General features: G+C 41.9%; 1 protein-coding gene and 1 long non-coding RNA gene across 4 annotated transcripts in view; one reads left to right on the top strand and one right to left on the bottom strand.

The window, feature by feature from the left end:
- LOC143899659 (uncharacterized) overlaps window positions 1-10,531 on the top strand; it is a 184,015-nt gene extending 173,484 nt beyond the window's left edge. Inside the window, exon 5 of the long non-coding RNA XR_013257565.1 lies at window positions 9,450-10,531. This is a non-coding gene — a long non-coding RNA (uncharacterized LOC143899659). The remainder of the gene's footprint in view (window positions 1-9,449) is intronic.
- Window positions 1-12,484, bottom strand: part of LOC143899646 (uncharacterized) — a 249,144-nt gene that overhangs the window by 128,462 nt on the left and 108,198 nt on the right. The gene's annotated exons all lie outside the window — the stretch shown is intronic.

The raw sequence follows: 12,484 nt of genomic DNA, 5'->3' as shown, positions 1-12,484 counted from the left end.
ATTTTCCTTTTTTCTTTTTCTCTATTTATATTCTTCTTTTTTTTTTACATTTTTACGCTCCTCCATTATTAATTGTTCTTTCAAAAAGTTTGAATAAATGAGAATCAATAATCTTACGCTAAAAACGCTAATTACACGTCTATAATCGTGCTCTGATACTGGCTCAGCTTCTTAGGGTTTGGTCTATCGTAAACTATCTGGCTACAACAATTGGCGCGATCGATGCCAGCGCGGATATCGTTCCAGGAAACTCTAGCTCTTCGTCTTGCAGCTTCCTCCTGTTTCCACGTGAACACCTCTACGGCAGAATCGCCGCTTTCCATCGCGGCGATAACCGTGAAAATTTTGCAAAATGTTCGCCGAACTCGATTTTTAGAAATAGTCGCGGTAGAATTGTAAACTCATGCAGATTTCTCGTTATAAGCGTTACAAGCCAATAGAATGCGAAACTGGAGATAAAGCCGATCATGTGTAACGAGATCCGTAAATCGTTCTTTAAGCTAGCTTATACATTCATCAGGAGTAATAAAAACGACGAATAGCTAACACGTAGTCGGCTATTTCGAAGCGCTATATATTCTTAAAATATATCAGACGATTCAAGATTTCTTCCAAATCTCACGCGGGCAATCCTCGAGCATATACCGATCTGCCGCGGCGAAACGGAATCAAAGTTTCGCGATGCCGCGAGAATACGGGAAAATCATTGCAAATATCCGGCATGAGCCCGTTGTAAATTGGGACATCGCACTCTTTTTCGCGCCGCTCCACAATCTACAAAGCCTGATTTGCGTAGGCGTAAGCTGATTTCGACGTCTGGCTCGGGCGAGCATGGGGATTCAGTTGCCATCGTCCTTGGCCGTTCTTGCTCGGTACCTCTCGGTTTGCGGATTGGAATACGCTCCGGGCTGATACGACGTCCGATTCGAATTACGATCCACGACTGTTCGAATGCCACCGCGCGAGCGGACCTCTCTCTCCCGGCTCGCCGTCGTAAAATCATATCTCACGATCGATCCTGCAGCATGCATCCGCCGGCATCGCATATTCGGTGGATCGGTAGCAACGGGGGCAACGCTCGCGGAGGAAAAAAGGTTCCGGATCAATAGCGAGAGAGCTATTAATATCACAGAGAAACAACATCCAGGACATTTATCACCAATACTTATTTATAGATCTAATAAAAGCTTTTATGCTCTACATATTGATTTTTTGTATTACATTGAGAAAAATACAGCCGGGCGGCCGTTCCATTAAAGTAAAAAGTAAAACTCTGAAAATTTCCGCTGTCGCATTTGTAATATATTTAACACTATGCATTTTTAAAGAGAAACAGTCGCGTCAATAAAAACATGAAACTTTTATATTATATTTAAAAAAAGCTGCATCCGCGCGTTTCTGTTAAAGCAGATCGTTTCAGCTTGTATCAAGCTTCGGAAACCGGGATTGGTTTCCAAATGTTCTAATCAACTTTCTAATTTGACCGGCAGACGGCTAAAATTAGAAAATAATAATGTTACGAGGCCGTTAAAAACGTATACCGCTACCCGAAAGCGATCAGTGGCGAGATAAGAGCACTGCCCGACACGCGCTCTCGCCCGCTATCGGATTTAAAGCTTAATGTATGGTGAAGGATAAAAACTTCGGGGGGAGAGAGACGCGGGGTAGTGCTACGCAAGACGCGCGAATATGCATCAAACTGCGAGAATTATGTAACTACCTATGTAGAAATAGCGCAAAACATTCCAGGAACTTCCGAAGTTTCCAACAACATTCGTGTTACTAGCCCGGCACTTCGTGTCAGTAAATGTAACGAGTTCCGCAGTTTCTCCCTATCCAATTTTCCGTCTCTTTCCGTCCGCCCGGCACCTTCCTAACGCCATCGACTCGGAAGGTAGTCAAGAGAAATAACCCACTGACTTAATCAGACGTCAAAATGAAAGTACGGAACATTAATCAGATCACGAGACGAATTTGTTGCAAATAACAAAAAAATATTTTGCTCACCGTTATTCTTAATCATGAGGAATAAAATATCTGAATTTTTAAATATAATAATCGATAAAAGTGTGATTCATTCAATGCGGAATGCGGATTGTATTAGGATATATCCTCATTCAGAAAGAGGTAATCTGCCATTTAGTTGTGCGATCGATTATTTATCGATTATTTATCGATGGCACTCGTCGTTCTTTAATTATACATTTACACGGTTGAATTAGAAACGTACGTCAAATGATTTTAATAATCGAATCATTTAATAATAAGCATTTATCTCTCTATAAATGTTAAAAATTATCTTTCTAAAAAAAAGTTTCTCTCGCACTCGGCCAGAACTCGCGGGTCAGCATCATTCGGCGCGGCAAAAGTAATAAGTTTTATATTTTTCCTCCGCACCCAATTTTCCGTCTCTTTCGATCTTTTCTTGTGCGGGACTTTTCGCCATCGCCTCGGGGCTCGAAAGAGAATCAGCGCGCTGACTTAATTAGGCGTCGAAGTGGAATTAGGAGTCAACAATGGGGTCCACCGCCTCTCGCCGCCGCTTCTCATCGTCCTCAGTCTCCAGTCTGTGTCTCTCTCGTGCTTTTCCAGCTTTTTCAGCTCTCTCACCGATTCCACCCTACCGCAGAAATCGGACACACCACACACACATATACACACATTCTCTCTCTCTCTCTCTCTCTCTCTCTCTCTCTCTCTCTCTCTCTCTCTCTCTCTCTCTCTCTCTCTCTCTCTCTCTCTCTCTCTCTCTCTCTCTCCCCTCTCCCTCTCTCTCTCTCTCTCTCTTCCTCTTTCGCTCTCCGCGAGTTCGTCCTGTCCCGCAAACCAGACCACGCTCCGTAGATCCTTTTCGCCTCGTCTTTAGTCCTCTTGCACGCGGTCGAAATTGCGGTTACCAACCGCGCTCGAGGTATCCTGCAGGAAATCACGAAGAGAGCTTTGCCTTTCGCCCGCGCTCGAGACGGGGAAAAGGATCGATGGGAGAACGTGTAAGCCGATTTCCAGCTGGTGCTCGATAGCGACCGCCTCGCGTTACGAAACAAAGCGGACGCAGACAGATACTGGGGATCTTTCGCTGCATCTTTCACTTCTGATGATTTATTTATCGATCGCATGCATATGCAGCAATAAATTATCTATGACTTGGCAGAACATGATTTTAAATTTGCGGCTGACGTGTAATAAATAAATCCATAAATCAATACATTCGCGATTTTTGAGATGGTTATATGGATATTCGCTAATAAAAATTTGAATTTTTTTATTTCGATGAAATATACCAAAAATAATACCGCGTAATAAGCGGATAAAACGATGGGAAAGAAGTGAGAGGTGAAAATGAAAATTTTCCTTGAAATAAATCCTTGAAAATTATTAAAATGCCAAACTTTACAATTCGATAGCGAGACTGATATCAGCAATGGATGACGCGATCGAGCCTCCGGTCAAGTTTTTTTCGAGTCCATCAACCGCCGCGCGGTGCTGTTTTATAAAACGAAACCTAGGGACTTTGACCTAAGCCTTCCGCACACGAAGACATCCGGCGCGGACACCGTGGCCGGAGATGGAGAGACGGAGGCGGAGGTCGGAAGCGGGTTGTATCGAAGTAAGCCGATTTTATAGGTTTTCTCGCGGGGAATACCCACTTCGTTCTCCGGACCGCATCGAACGACCTGCTGACTCCGTGGAAAAGTGACTAGGTACTCTCCGTCCAATGGTAGTCGAGGACGTGCGAACTTATACGTTGTGCACCGCAAAATTTTCTCTTCCGTCGAGCCTCATACATATATACGGAGAATCCTGTATTTATTCCTGTAAGACCGACTATCGCTTTTATTGTCACCGGACTTTCGCGTAACTGTCATTTAGTTATTTTAGTTAAACAAGAGAGAGATATGATGCGAAACTGAGATACCAAGAATTCTCTCTCAATTCAGGGGCTCCCGTGTATTTATCGCAACAAATTAATCAAAATCTATCATATTGTTTAAGGAATAATACAAAACTTATCTATTTCGACTATAAAACTGTTGTCTTATTTATTCATATACGTGACAAATGCGCGCGCGATAATAACTGTAAATAAAGTTGAGTTATTTTAAGATATTAAGACGTTATTGAAGTGTATTAAAGGCGTACATATGATATTATTTTCTCGGGCGACAAAATATTGGCTAACTGGAGAGAAAATTTATCCTGCTCGGTGGTCACTGTTTCTACATGAACTAGTTTTAAGTTTTAAGTTTCTAAAGTGAGTAATGCTCGTAAAGGAAGAAGTTTCGAACCTATTTTACTTAAAGAAGATTTTATGAAGTTATATATGGGGTACAATTAAGTTCGTTAGTTGATAGAACAATCTGTTTTCTTTTAATTCGTTACAATTAAAATATTCTCTTCCCTCACACGTTTTGCTTGCTTAAAAGTATGCGTAAATTATATAAAGTTTTATTCAATTTTCTCGTGATTGCCGTGCCATTGTTACTCTTGAAGAATATGCTGCGGGTATTAACTTCAAAGTGTTGAAAAAACGTCAGATAGCCGACAATTGTCGATTGCTCCCTTTCACAGATCAACATTACCGTTAATTGATAACATATATATATATATATATATATATATATATATATGTATAAAATTTCGCTGCGCTCGGTTTTAAAAATAAGTCGTTACTAAAACCATCGAATTCAAACTCCCAATTCAAAGGCATGCTGATCGCGCAGCACTCTAGGAATTTTATTCATCAAATCGCTCGACTGAATGGATTCATTACAAAAAATCGGATTTCGAATCGAATTCATTGGGAGCGCGGTGGGGTCATACAGATATCGCGAGAGCCTATATATCGAAAACGTAAAGATTCACTGAATTTCATGGTTTGAGTAATTTCACGCGATCGCGATCTCAATTAAAGCAATATTCCAGCTCGAAAAATCGCGTTTTTGTCCAATCGATGCAAAAGTATGGTGATCCAAATTGTTGAACGAAATGGCATCAAAATTCTATGTCCCCCAATCTCGTATAGTTATTACAGAAATTGTCATTCAGTGTCAGCTTTTTGCAGCACACCTAAGACCCTTGAAAAATCCAAGTGACTCGACAATATCGACATCTCGCATCACATTAATTATAGTTAATTGAAGTATTCAATCGAAATTTATACGTAAGATATTTCACGATAGAAACTATGAAGGAGTCTCCCGGGTACGTGTTGTAGGGGAAAAAAAACGCGAGACGTCGAAGCGGTGTCAAATCGAGCGATCCAAGTTGGCGAGCAAATTGTCGTTGAAACTCGTGTTAGTCGAGCGTGGTAATCCGACCTATAACTTCGTTCGGCTGCAAGAAGGTAAACTTCGTAGCCGGGACACAAACACAACGTATATATATGTACATACGACCGCAAGCTCGCAACAAGGGTGGATTACATGGACGGGTACCGCTACTCACGGCGTATAGGCGACGACAAAAAATCGAAATCGCGGCTGCGAACCGCAGTTGGTTCGGGTCGACGCACACGCCCGCGCACGCATTCCAAGAAGGGAGCAAAATCTGATCAATGTGAATATCGACGCTGCACCGGGGGTGCAACTGCGCGGGAGGATGCAACTGTAAACAATGGCCGTGCAGCGGAGGCTGGCGCGAGCGTTGCTCGTCCGTCGTCTCTCGCTCGCGGAGGAGAAAAAGCAGCTTCGGTGTATACACATTTCGAAACCTAAAGCGGAGAGATCGACTCCGCAATTCCGTACACACGCCGTAGATACAGCTGGGATTGAAGGTTTTACAAAAGGGAAAATAACATTTCATTGATATAAGGAATATCGGAGAGCGCTGAAAACTGCAAGAAAGCAATTTTATGTTCACAATGAAGAGAAAAATACATATTGTTTAAAAAAATGTGGTGTTTTTTGCACTATCCTCCGCACGATTATCGTGGCAGCGAAAGGTAAACGTGTTTTAAATTTAAATTCAAAATCGCAACGCGATCAGAGAAAAGAAAGTTTAATTTAAATTTAATTAAAATCAATCCATTCAGCAAAACCGGATCGAAATATTTTCCCAAGATACGGAGAGTTTATATTGCCATAAAATTTAGCGATTAATTTTGAACGTGTAATGAGATGAGATATTAATTTGTAACATTAGAACGATACCGATTTCATGTTATTTAATGAATAATCTGTTTTGACGTTAATATAATATTCATGATTCGCGGTTGAAAATCTCGTTTGGAAATTCGCAAGAAATTCGTGTTGTGTTAAACCAGTTAAACACAACGTTGCCGACGAATAGGACGTGGGAAGTATCGGAAGAAGATCGAGGAATCACACATAGAGATTCGGGGCATCGCGTTAGTAACATTTCGCTGTGCGATCGGCAAAGTTTGATACTGCGAGCGTAAGGGAGCGCCCAAAAACTTCGATAATGGAAGTAATTGAATTTCAGCCGAGACGGCCGCGAAGCTAACGGCACGTATCTAACGAAATTTAATGACGATCGAATTTAATTGGATGAGGAAATTTAACGGACGGATGGTCGGGCAGTCACGTAAAAAAGTCTTCGTACGTGAATCACGGGAGGATACCGACGCGATTCGGCCGCGTGAGGGGAAATCGGGGGAGGAAAGGGAGAGGGGAGTAAGGAGAAGGAAAAGTAAGAAGGGGGGTGAAAACCGAAAGCCGCGAGACTTTGAGAACCCCGTGACGGAGTACTCGTCGACTCCAGAGAAATGGATCCGACGATTACTTCGGATCCACGAGACGAAGTCGTAAATCGAGCCGAGTACGCCTGCTGAGCGAAATGAGTTTTGGAATAAGATCGAATCCCAATCGACTTTCGTCCTGGGCGCGCGGCGCGAAACGATCTTCGTAAATCAAAGTGACCGTTACACTGGACGGAATTAAGTACCGTACTTCCGAAATCACTGTTTCATAACTGCGTACGTGTGAGAACCAGAAGCGATGACAGAAGGAAGAAAGTTCGATATACTGGACGCTTCGCGAAAGCAAAATTTCGCGAGTATTCGTCTTCGTTGATCGCTGTATCAACGCATTTCTCGATGAAGAAAAATATCAATTGACGTTAACGTAAAACGAATTCCTTCATATTTTTCCCGAAAGTTTTTGCTGTATCGCTTCCTTATATAGAATTCAGAAATACAAATATATAAATAAAGCTTATAAAATAGAAATTTCTTGCGATGATATTTTCTCGTAGAAAACGGAGTCAAGGATCATTAAAATTATAATCAACTTATCTAATTAATGAATATTAATAACATGAACTCTGTATTTTTTATCGTATACTTTGAATCATATTTTTCAGTCAATAAATCGTAAGACATTTGAAATGAATTTAATCATTCCATATTATGCAAGTTTAAAATATCTATAAGAATTATTTTAGGAACCTTTTTCAACTAAGAAAACTTGATAATAAAATAAACATATATATATGTGTAATTAACATATTCTGATACATATAAATCATATTTATATTTATCTTTCTAGGACTTAATATTTCTGAAATTATACAGTGTACTATATTTGAATATGTAAAAAATACCTAGCTCGTGAAGAATAAGCAATTGGAAGAGAATTTTCAAGACATTAAGACATCTAATTTTCTGAGATAGGTATATAATTTTCAGTTGTCTAATTTCGAAACTATCGTAGAGTGTTGGAAAGAAACATATTTTAAAAAACCTCTATTTTCTTTCCTTTTTTTCTCTTCTTCGATATTAAAGTTATGACATTCGACGAAGTACAAACTTCATTTCCTATATAAATAGAAAACAATGCTACATGATACACTTTAAAAAATTTTAATACAAGCATAAACAATATTCATGGAGTTTTATTTAAAGAGATTCACGAAAGAGGAACGTCGAAGCGCTGTTAAGTTGATATTCTTAGAGTCACCTCGTCGATTTTTTACCGGCGCCGCGCGCCGGCTGCCAGACATATAACAGATGGAGCAGTTTTTCGGTTACTGCGAGAATCAGTCTACTTTATTCCGGAGATCGAAATTACATCCCGCGTGCTCGAGGGAGCACCTTGAAGCGCTCGTCCCCGAGGTAAATTCTGGCACGGAGTCATGTCCTCCCCGCGACCACACCGATGTTGGTGCATATAATTGCAGCGGATTAAATTCGTCTCTTGTAGTTCCTGCGGAAATCACTTCCCAGCCGCCCTCGCACGTCATTATTTTCTGCGACGACTTACGCGGAGCTTACGACGTATACCTGTCCCTCCGCGTTCGTTAACGAAGTTCCGGGAGAGCTCGTCCGCTTTTTGTTAACGACTTCACGAGGGTAGAGTCGTTTTTGGCTGGAAAACTTTTTACCGACTGTCCATTATCTTAAACAAACGCCGAGAAGCCGAATTTTGTGGCCGGACGTGACGCGAATAATCGCCCCTTTCGTCGCGTCGTGACCACGCAATGTATGTTCGTGCGCGTTTATGTGACAAACGGCTCTCACATGACTAGTGAAATATTAAACTTCTCAACCTGTGACAGGACAAACATGTGCACAAATATCAAGAGATATCTTAGAAATAATAAATATACCTTATATATGTATATATATACATATATATATATATGGATATATAAGAAATAATATTTGTTTTTTGCAATCAGTATTAAAAATTGCGACGATTGTTTACGTCGCGAAAGTTAGGAGCGGCGTTATTATTTTTAAGATTTGCTTCGGTCAAAAATTAACGCGTGTTTTAATAAATCTTTTTGTAAAATTACGGATCACGAGGCACATATATTCTGACGAAATAAGTTTTAAAAAAATCATATTGCAACAAAAATACTAAATCTACAAACCTATTTTCATTCCATTTCACGAGCGACTAAATCGTAGGAGCTATCATAGCAGTTACGGCTGAATTATTCCCAAACTATATGCTGCTGAATCGCGTCGCTACAAGTTGGAGTGGTGCTCGTTGAAATAAACGTAATCTCTTCTCCAGGCCTATATGTTTCCAAAACGTGGGAAACATTTCCGACGAACGGGTTTCCATGTGCCGTCGAATCTCCCGCGTTTCATCGCGTTGCGATAGAGCCGAAGCCCCGGCGCGACGCGGCTTGCTCGTTTTCGAAAACCTGTGCGCGGCGCGTTGAAAAATGAATTAGTTTGTTCTTTGTGTAGCGTGTAACTTTCAATGCTTGAACAACGATGAAGACAGACACGTAACACAAAATCAATTTTTGGAGGGAAAATTTCCCGAGCAGCAACAGAGAGAGAAAGGGAGAATAGCGGCGCGGCGGCGCGCGGCAGCACGGTGACGTTTCGACCAGAGCAATGGAAAAATAATGGCGGTAAAAATTTTTAAAAACCGTCACGATGGCCATGTGTCGGCGGCAACGCCCGGTAGCAATTTTGTTCCGAGCAACATGTCCGAGCAGCTTTTTTCTATATATATTTTTTCTGTTTTTGCCAGAGTCGGGTGAACGTGCGGGCCACGACCGAGCCGGCGAGATCTGGAAGGAGGAGAGAAGCGGATGCCTAACAAGGGATAACTTCGTTAAGGACCGCGGACCCAGCTTGTGTGTTTTACAAGTTACAAATTAAGCTGATTAGTAGCAAGTCGAAGCTCGAACTGCCGGCTTGCCGCCCGCCGCGCCGGCCAAATCTCCGCTCGTCGCATGCGACAACGTAAACGTTGAATCCGTGCCCCGGCTTGTTGACATTTTGCATGTTCAAGCGGCGCGAGTAGATAGCGCTTGCGAGAAATTATAACAAATAAATCATTATCTGCGCGTTGTTGACGCTTTCTGTGACATTATATTGTACATCCGGAAATCTTTCAAATGGCCAATTCCGAACGATTGGCCCCTCTCAATCGCCGTAGAAATATTTTATCATCCGCGTACATCGTAAAAGTATATATAACGTCTTCGCGTTGAAAAAAAAAGCGCTCGCCGGTGTTGTAGAGCGCGAGATTATCTTAATCTTTTAAAAGCTGAAAAATGCGAACGCTAACGAACGCGACTCTCGCATAATGGGGGAGATGGGGGGGAAAGAAGTTTGTCTAAAACATGGAAGGCATTCGTCGTGCGATACGAGCTACACAGTTTTCACGGTGCTATACGCGCGACAAGATAACGTGGCCTGAAAAATGGAAACAGAGAGAAAGGAACAAGCGACGTCATCGATCTTGGAGCGAGATTGTTTCTTCCTCTTGCAACTCTTGCAAGTCTTGCAACTCCTCAGTACATAATTACGTCGCGCAGACACTGCGTCTCTCTCTCGGCGATGCAGGTCGGTATTTGTTGTTCGGGTCGCGTCTCGCGCCCCGCACAAAAACTCGCGCGAAATAAAATAATATAATGCCTCTGCCGTGTACCGATCGAAAAATATGCTTGCCGTTATCACTATTTTACATACGCGCGTTACGAGATGAGAACTGTATCAAATTTGGAAAACGGGCAGGCGATCGACGAAATTTAAATGTAAACTAACTTTAAACGACATCACGTATGCATGCGCGGGGCGCGTGCAATAATAAAAATCTCGCGCGTATATATACATGGTTTAACCTCATTTCCTGTCCGTATTTTTCTGCTTTCGTCAAACGTTTCCTCCTCCGCTGCGCCGGAGTAATTGCATTCCGCCGATCCCGCGTGTTTCCCGAATGATCTAACCCACAGTCGAGTTACGAGACTCAGGTATCGTGTAATGACGCATGAGCTTCATTAATTTTTAGAAGGCTACGAGAAGCGTATAGAGACCCCCGGCATCGAATCAAGCTTGATACTCGCGATTGTAAGCTTCTCGCGAGAAGTTTCACTCCAAAGGGCATTACAAATAACAAATAATAACGTTGAAAAATTTTCTGGCTTTACACGGTACAGAGAGTCTTACCATAAGCTGTTTAGTAAGAATGATAAATATTGTGCGACGACGTAAAATGTCATTTTCGTATCTCTAAAGTAACTTCGCTATTATCCTATTACTAACTTTGCTGTTATGCTATTAAGTATGAAACTCTATGGTTCATGCATAATTTATGTGCATTGCATGCTTCATTGACTTTTTAATTCTTCTTAAAATCGGGTTGGAAACTTTGCGGTTTGTTTTATGAACCCCCCCCCCCCCGGCGGTGTACGATATTTAATAAATATCGGTCCTCCGAAGAGCAATGCACGAGGTACGGCTCAATTATTATTTTATTATTAAGGACGTACTTCTCGAGATAATTATGCTACAAGTATAAGTGATTTTGAAAACTCGATAATGTTATTTTTACCGATTTTTATCTTCCACCCGTCTCGTCATCGGTATGAAATATTAAAATCATGTGTCATTTCGCAATATCGTAATTCTCAGATGTGGTCTGGAAAGTCGCTCGCTTGTGTGACGTTCGCGCTCGCGTATCGTGTCTGATTCATGAGTGCCATTAATTTAAGAGACGCGAGGCCCGTCGAGTTAAAAGAAAGTGGCACGGCATGAGGATGCGCATACTCGAGCGCTTAATAAGCTCGTTGGTTCCCGCAGGAATTATCGCGGTCTAAAAAAAGAAAGGGAACAAAGAGAAAGGGAGCTTGTAAGCGTCGCGTCGGCGCGCATACACGTCGCGATTGTAGAATGATCGTCGTTCCACGGGCAAGAAAATTCAAGGGGGAGCGAAAGAGAGGGGCATAGCACAAGTAAGGGGAGAGGGCGTAAAGTCGGTCTAGTAGACAGGAAATTACACGTCCTGCCGAGCCATAAGTTTTCGGTGGGTGCTGCGGCCTGGAGTTCCCGGCAGCCTAACATTCCCGTCGCTCGCTCGCCGTCGTCGTCGACTGCGCCACCACACGTTTAGGCTCCACAGCGACCTTTCGTCGGCGACAAACGCTCGTTATTAATTACGCTACGCGTCCTCGATGCACGATTAATTGCTGGAATTACTGGAATTAATGCGCGTGTCCGTTGGCAGACGCGCGGAATGTTTGTTTTGTGGAATAAGCGCACGAATGTGAGCGCGCGGCGGGGTGGCGGGGAGAAACTCGGATGATTATTAATTTTGAACAACGACAAAATTTCATCACGCGGACGATTTAGCGAGCGGGGATGAGCTTTTTCGACAAGAACGAGAGAGAGAGAGAGAGTCGCGCTTCTCAAGTGACAGAGGCAAACGTTTTTTGAAAATGATTGAAATTATTAATTAAGATGAATGCGAGGGGACACGGTATATTGTGTCAGATATTTATACCTTTCAATAATTCAAAAGCCAGATTAATATATAAGATTAAAATGGTTTATTAGGATAGTGAATTTATTTCATTATTCATGCTGTCTGTTTTATAGCTTATTCATCTCACTTTGAATTACAAAAACCTCTGCAGAAGATTGATTATTTCATAGAGAAATTTTCTGGATGATAAGAAAAAAACGGAAAATGTGTAAACCTTAATAATACATATTAGTTGAGAGATTCGTTTTTATATTGATCGAGTGAGGATTTCGCGTAAAAGGATCCAATTGAGGATA

Source organism: Temnothorax americanus, unplaced genomic scaffold (assembly GCF_048541705.1).
Source record: "Temnothorax americanus isolate GAGA-0224 unplaced genomic scaffold, ASM4854170v1 Scaffold28, whole genome shotgun sequence".
Classification (NCBI taxonomy): Eukaryota; Metazoa; Arthropoda; class Insecta; order Hymenoptera; family Formicidae; genus Temnothorax; species Temnothorax americanus.
The sequence above is the reverse complement of the archived record's forward strand: the minus strand, read 5'-3'. Positions and strand labels throughout refer to the sequence as shown.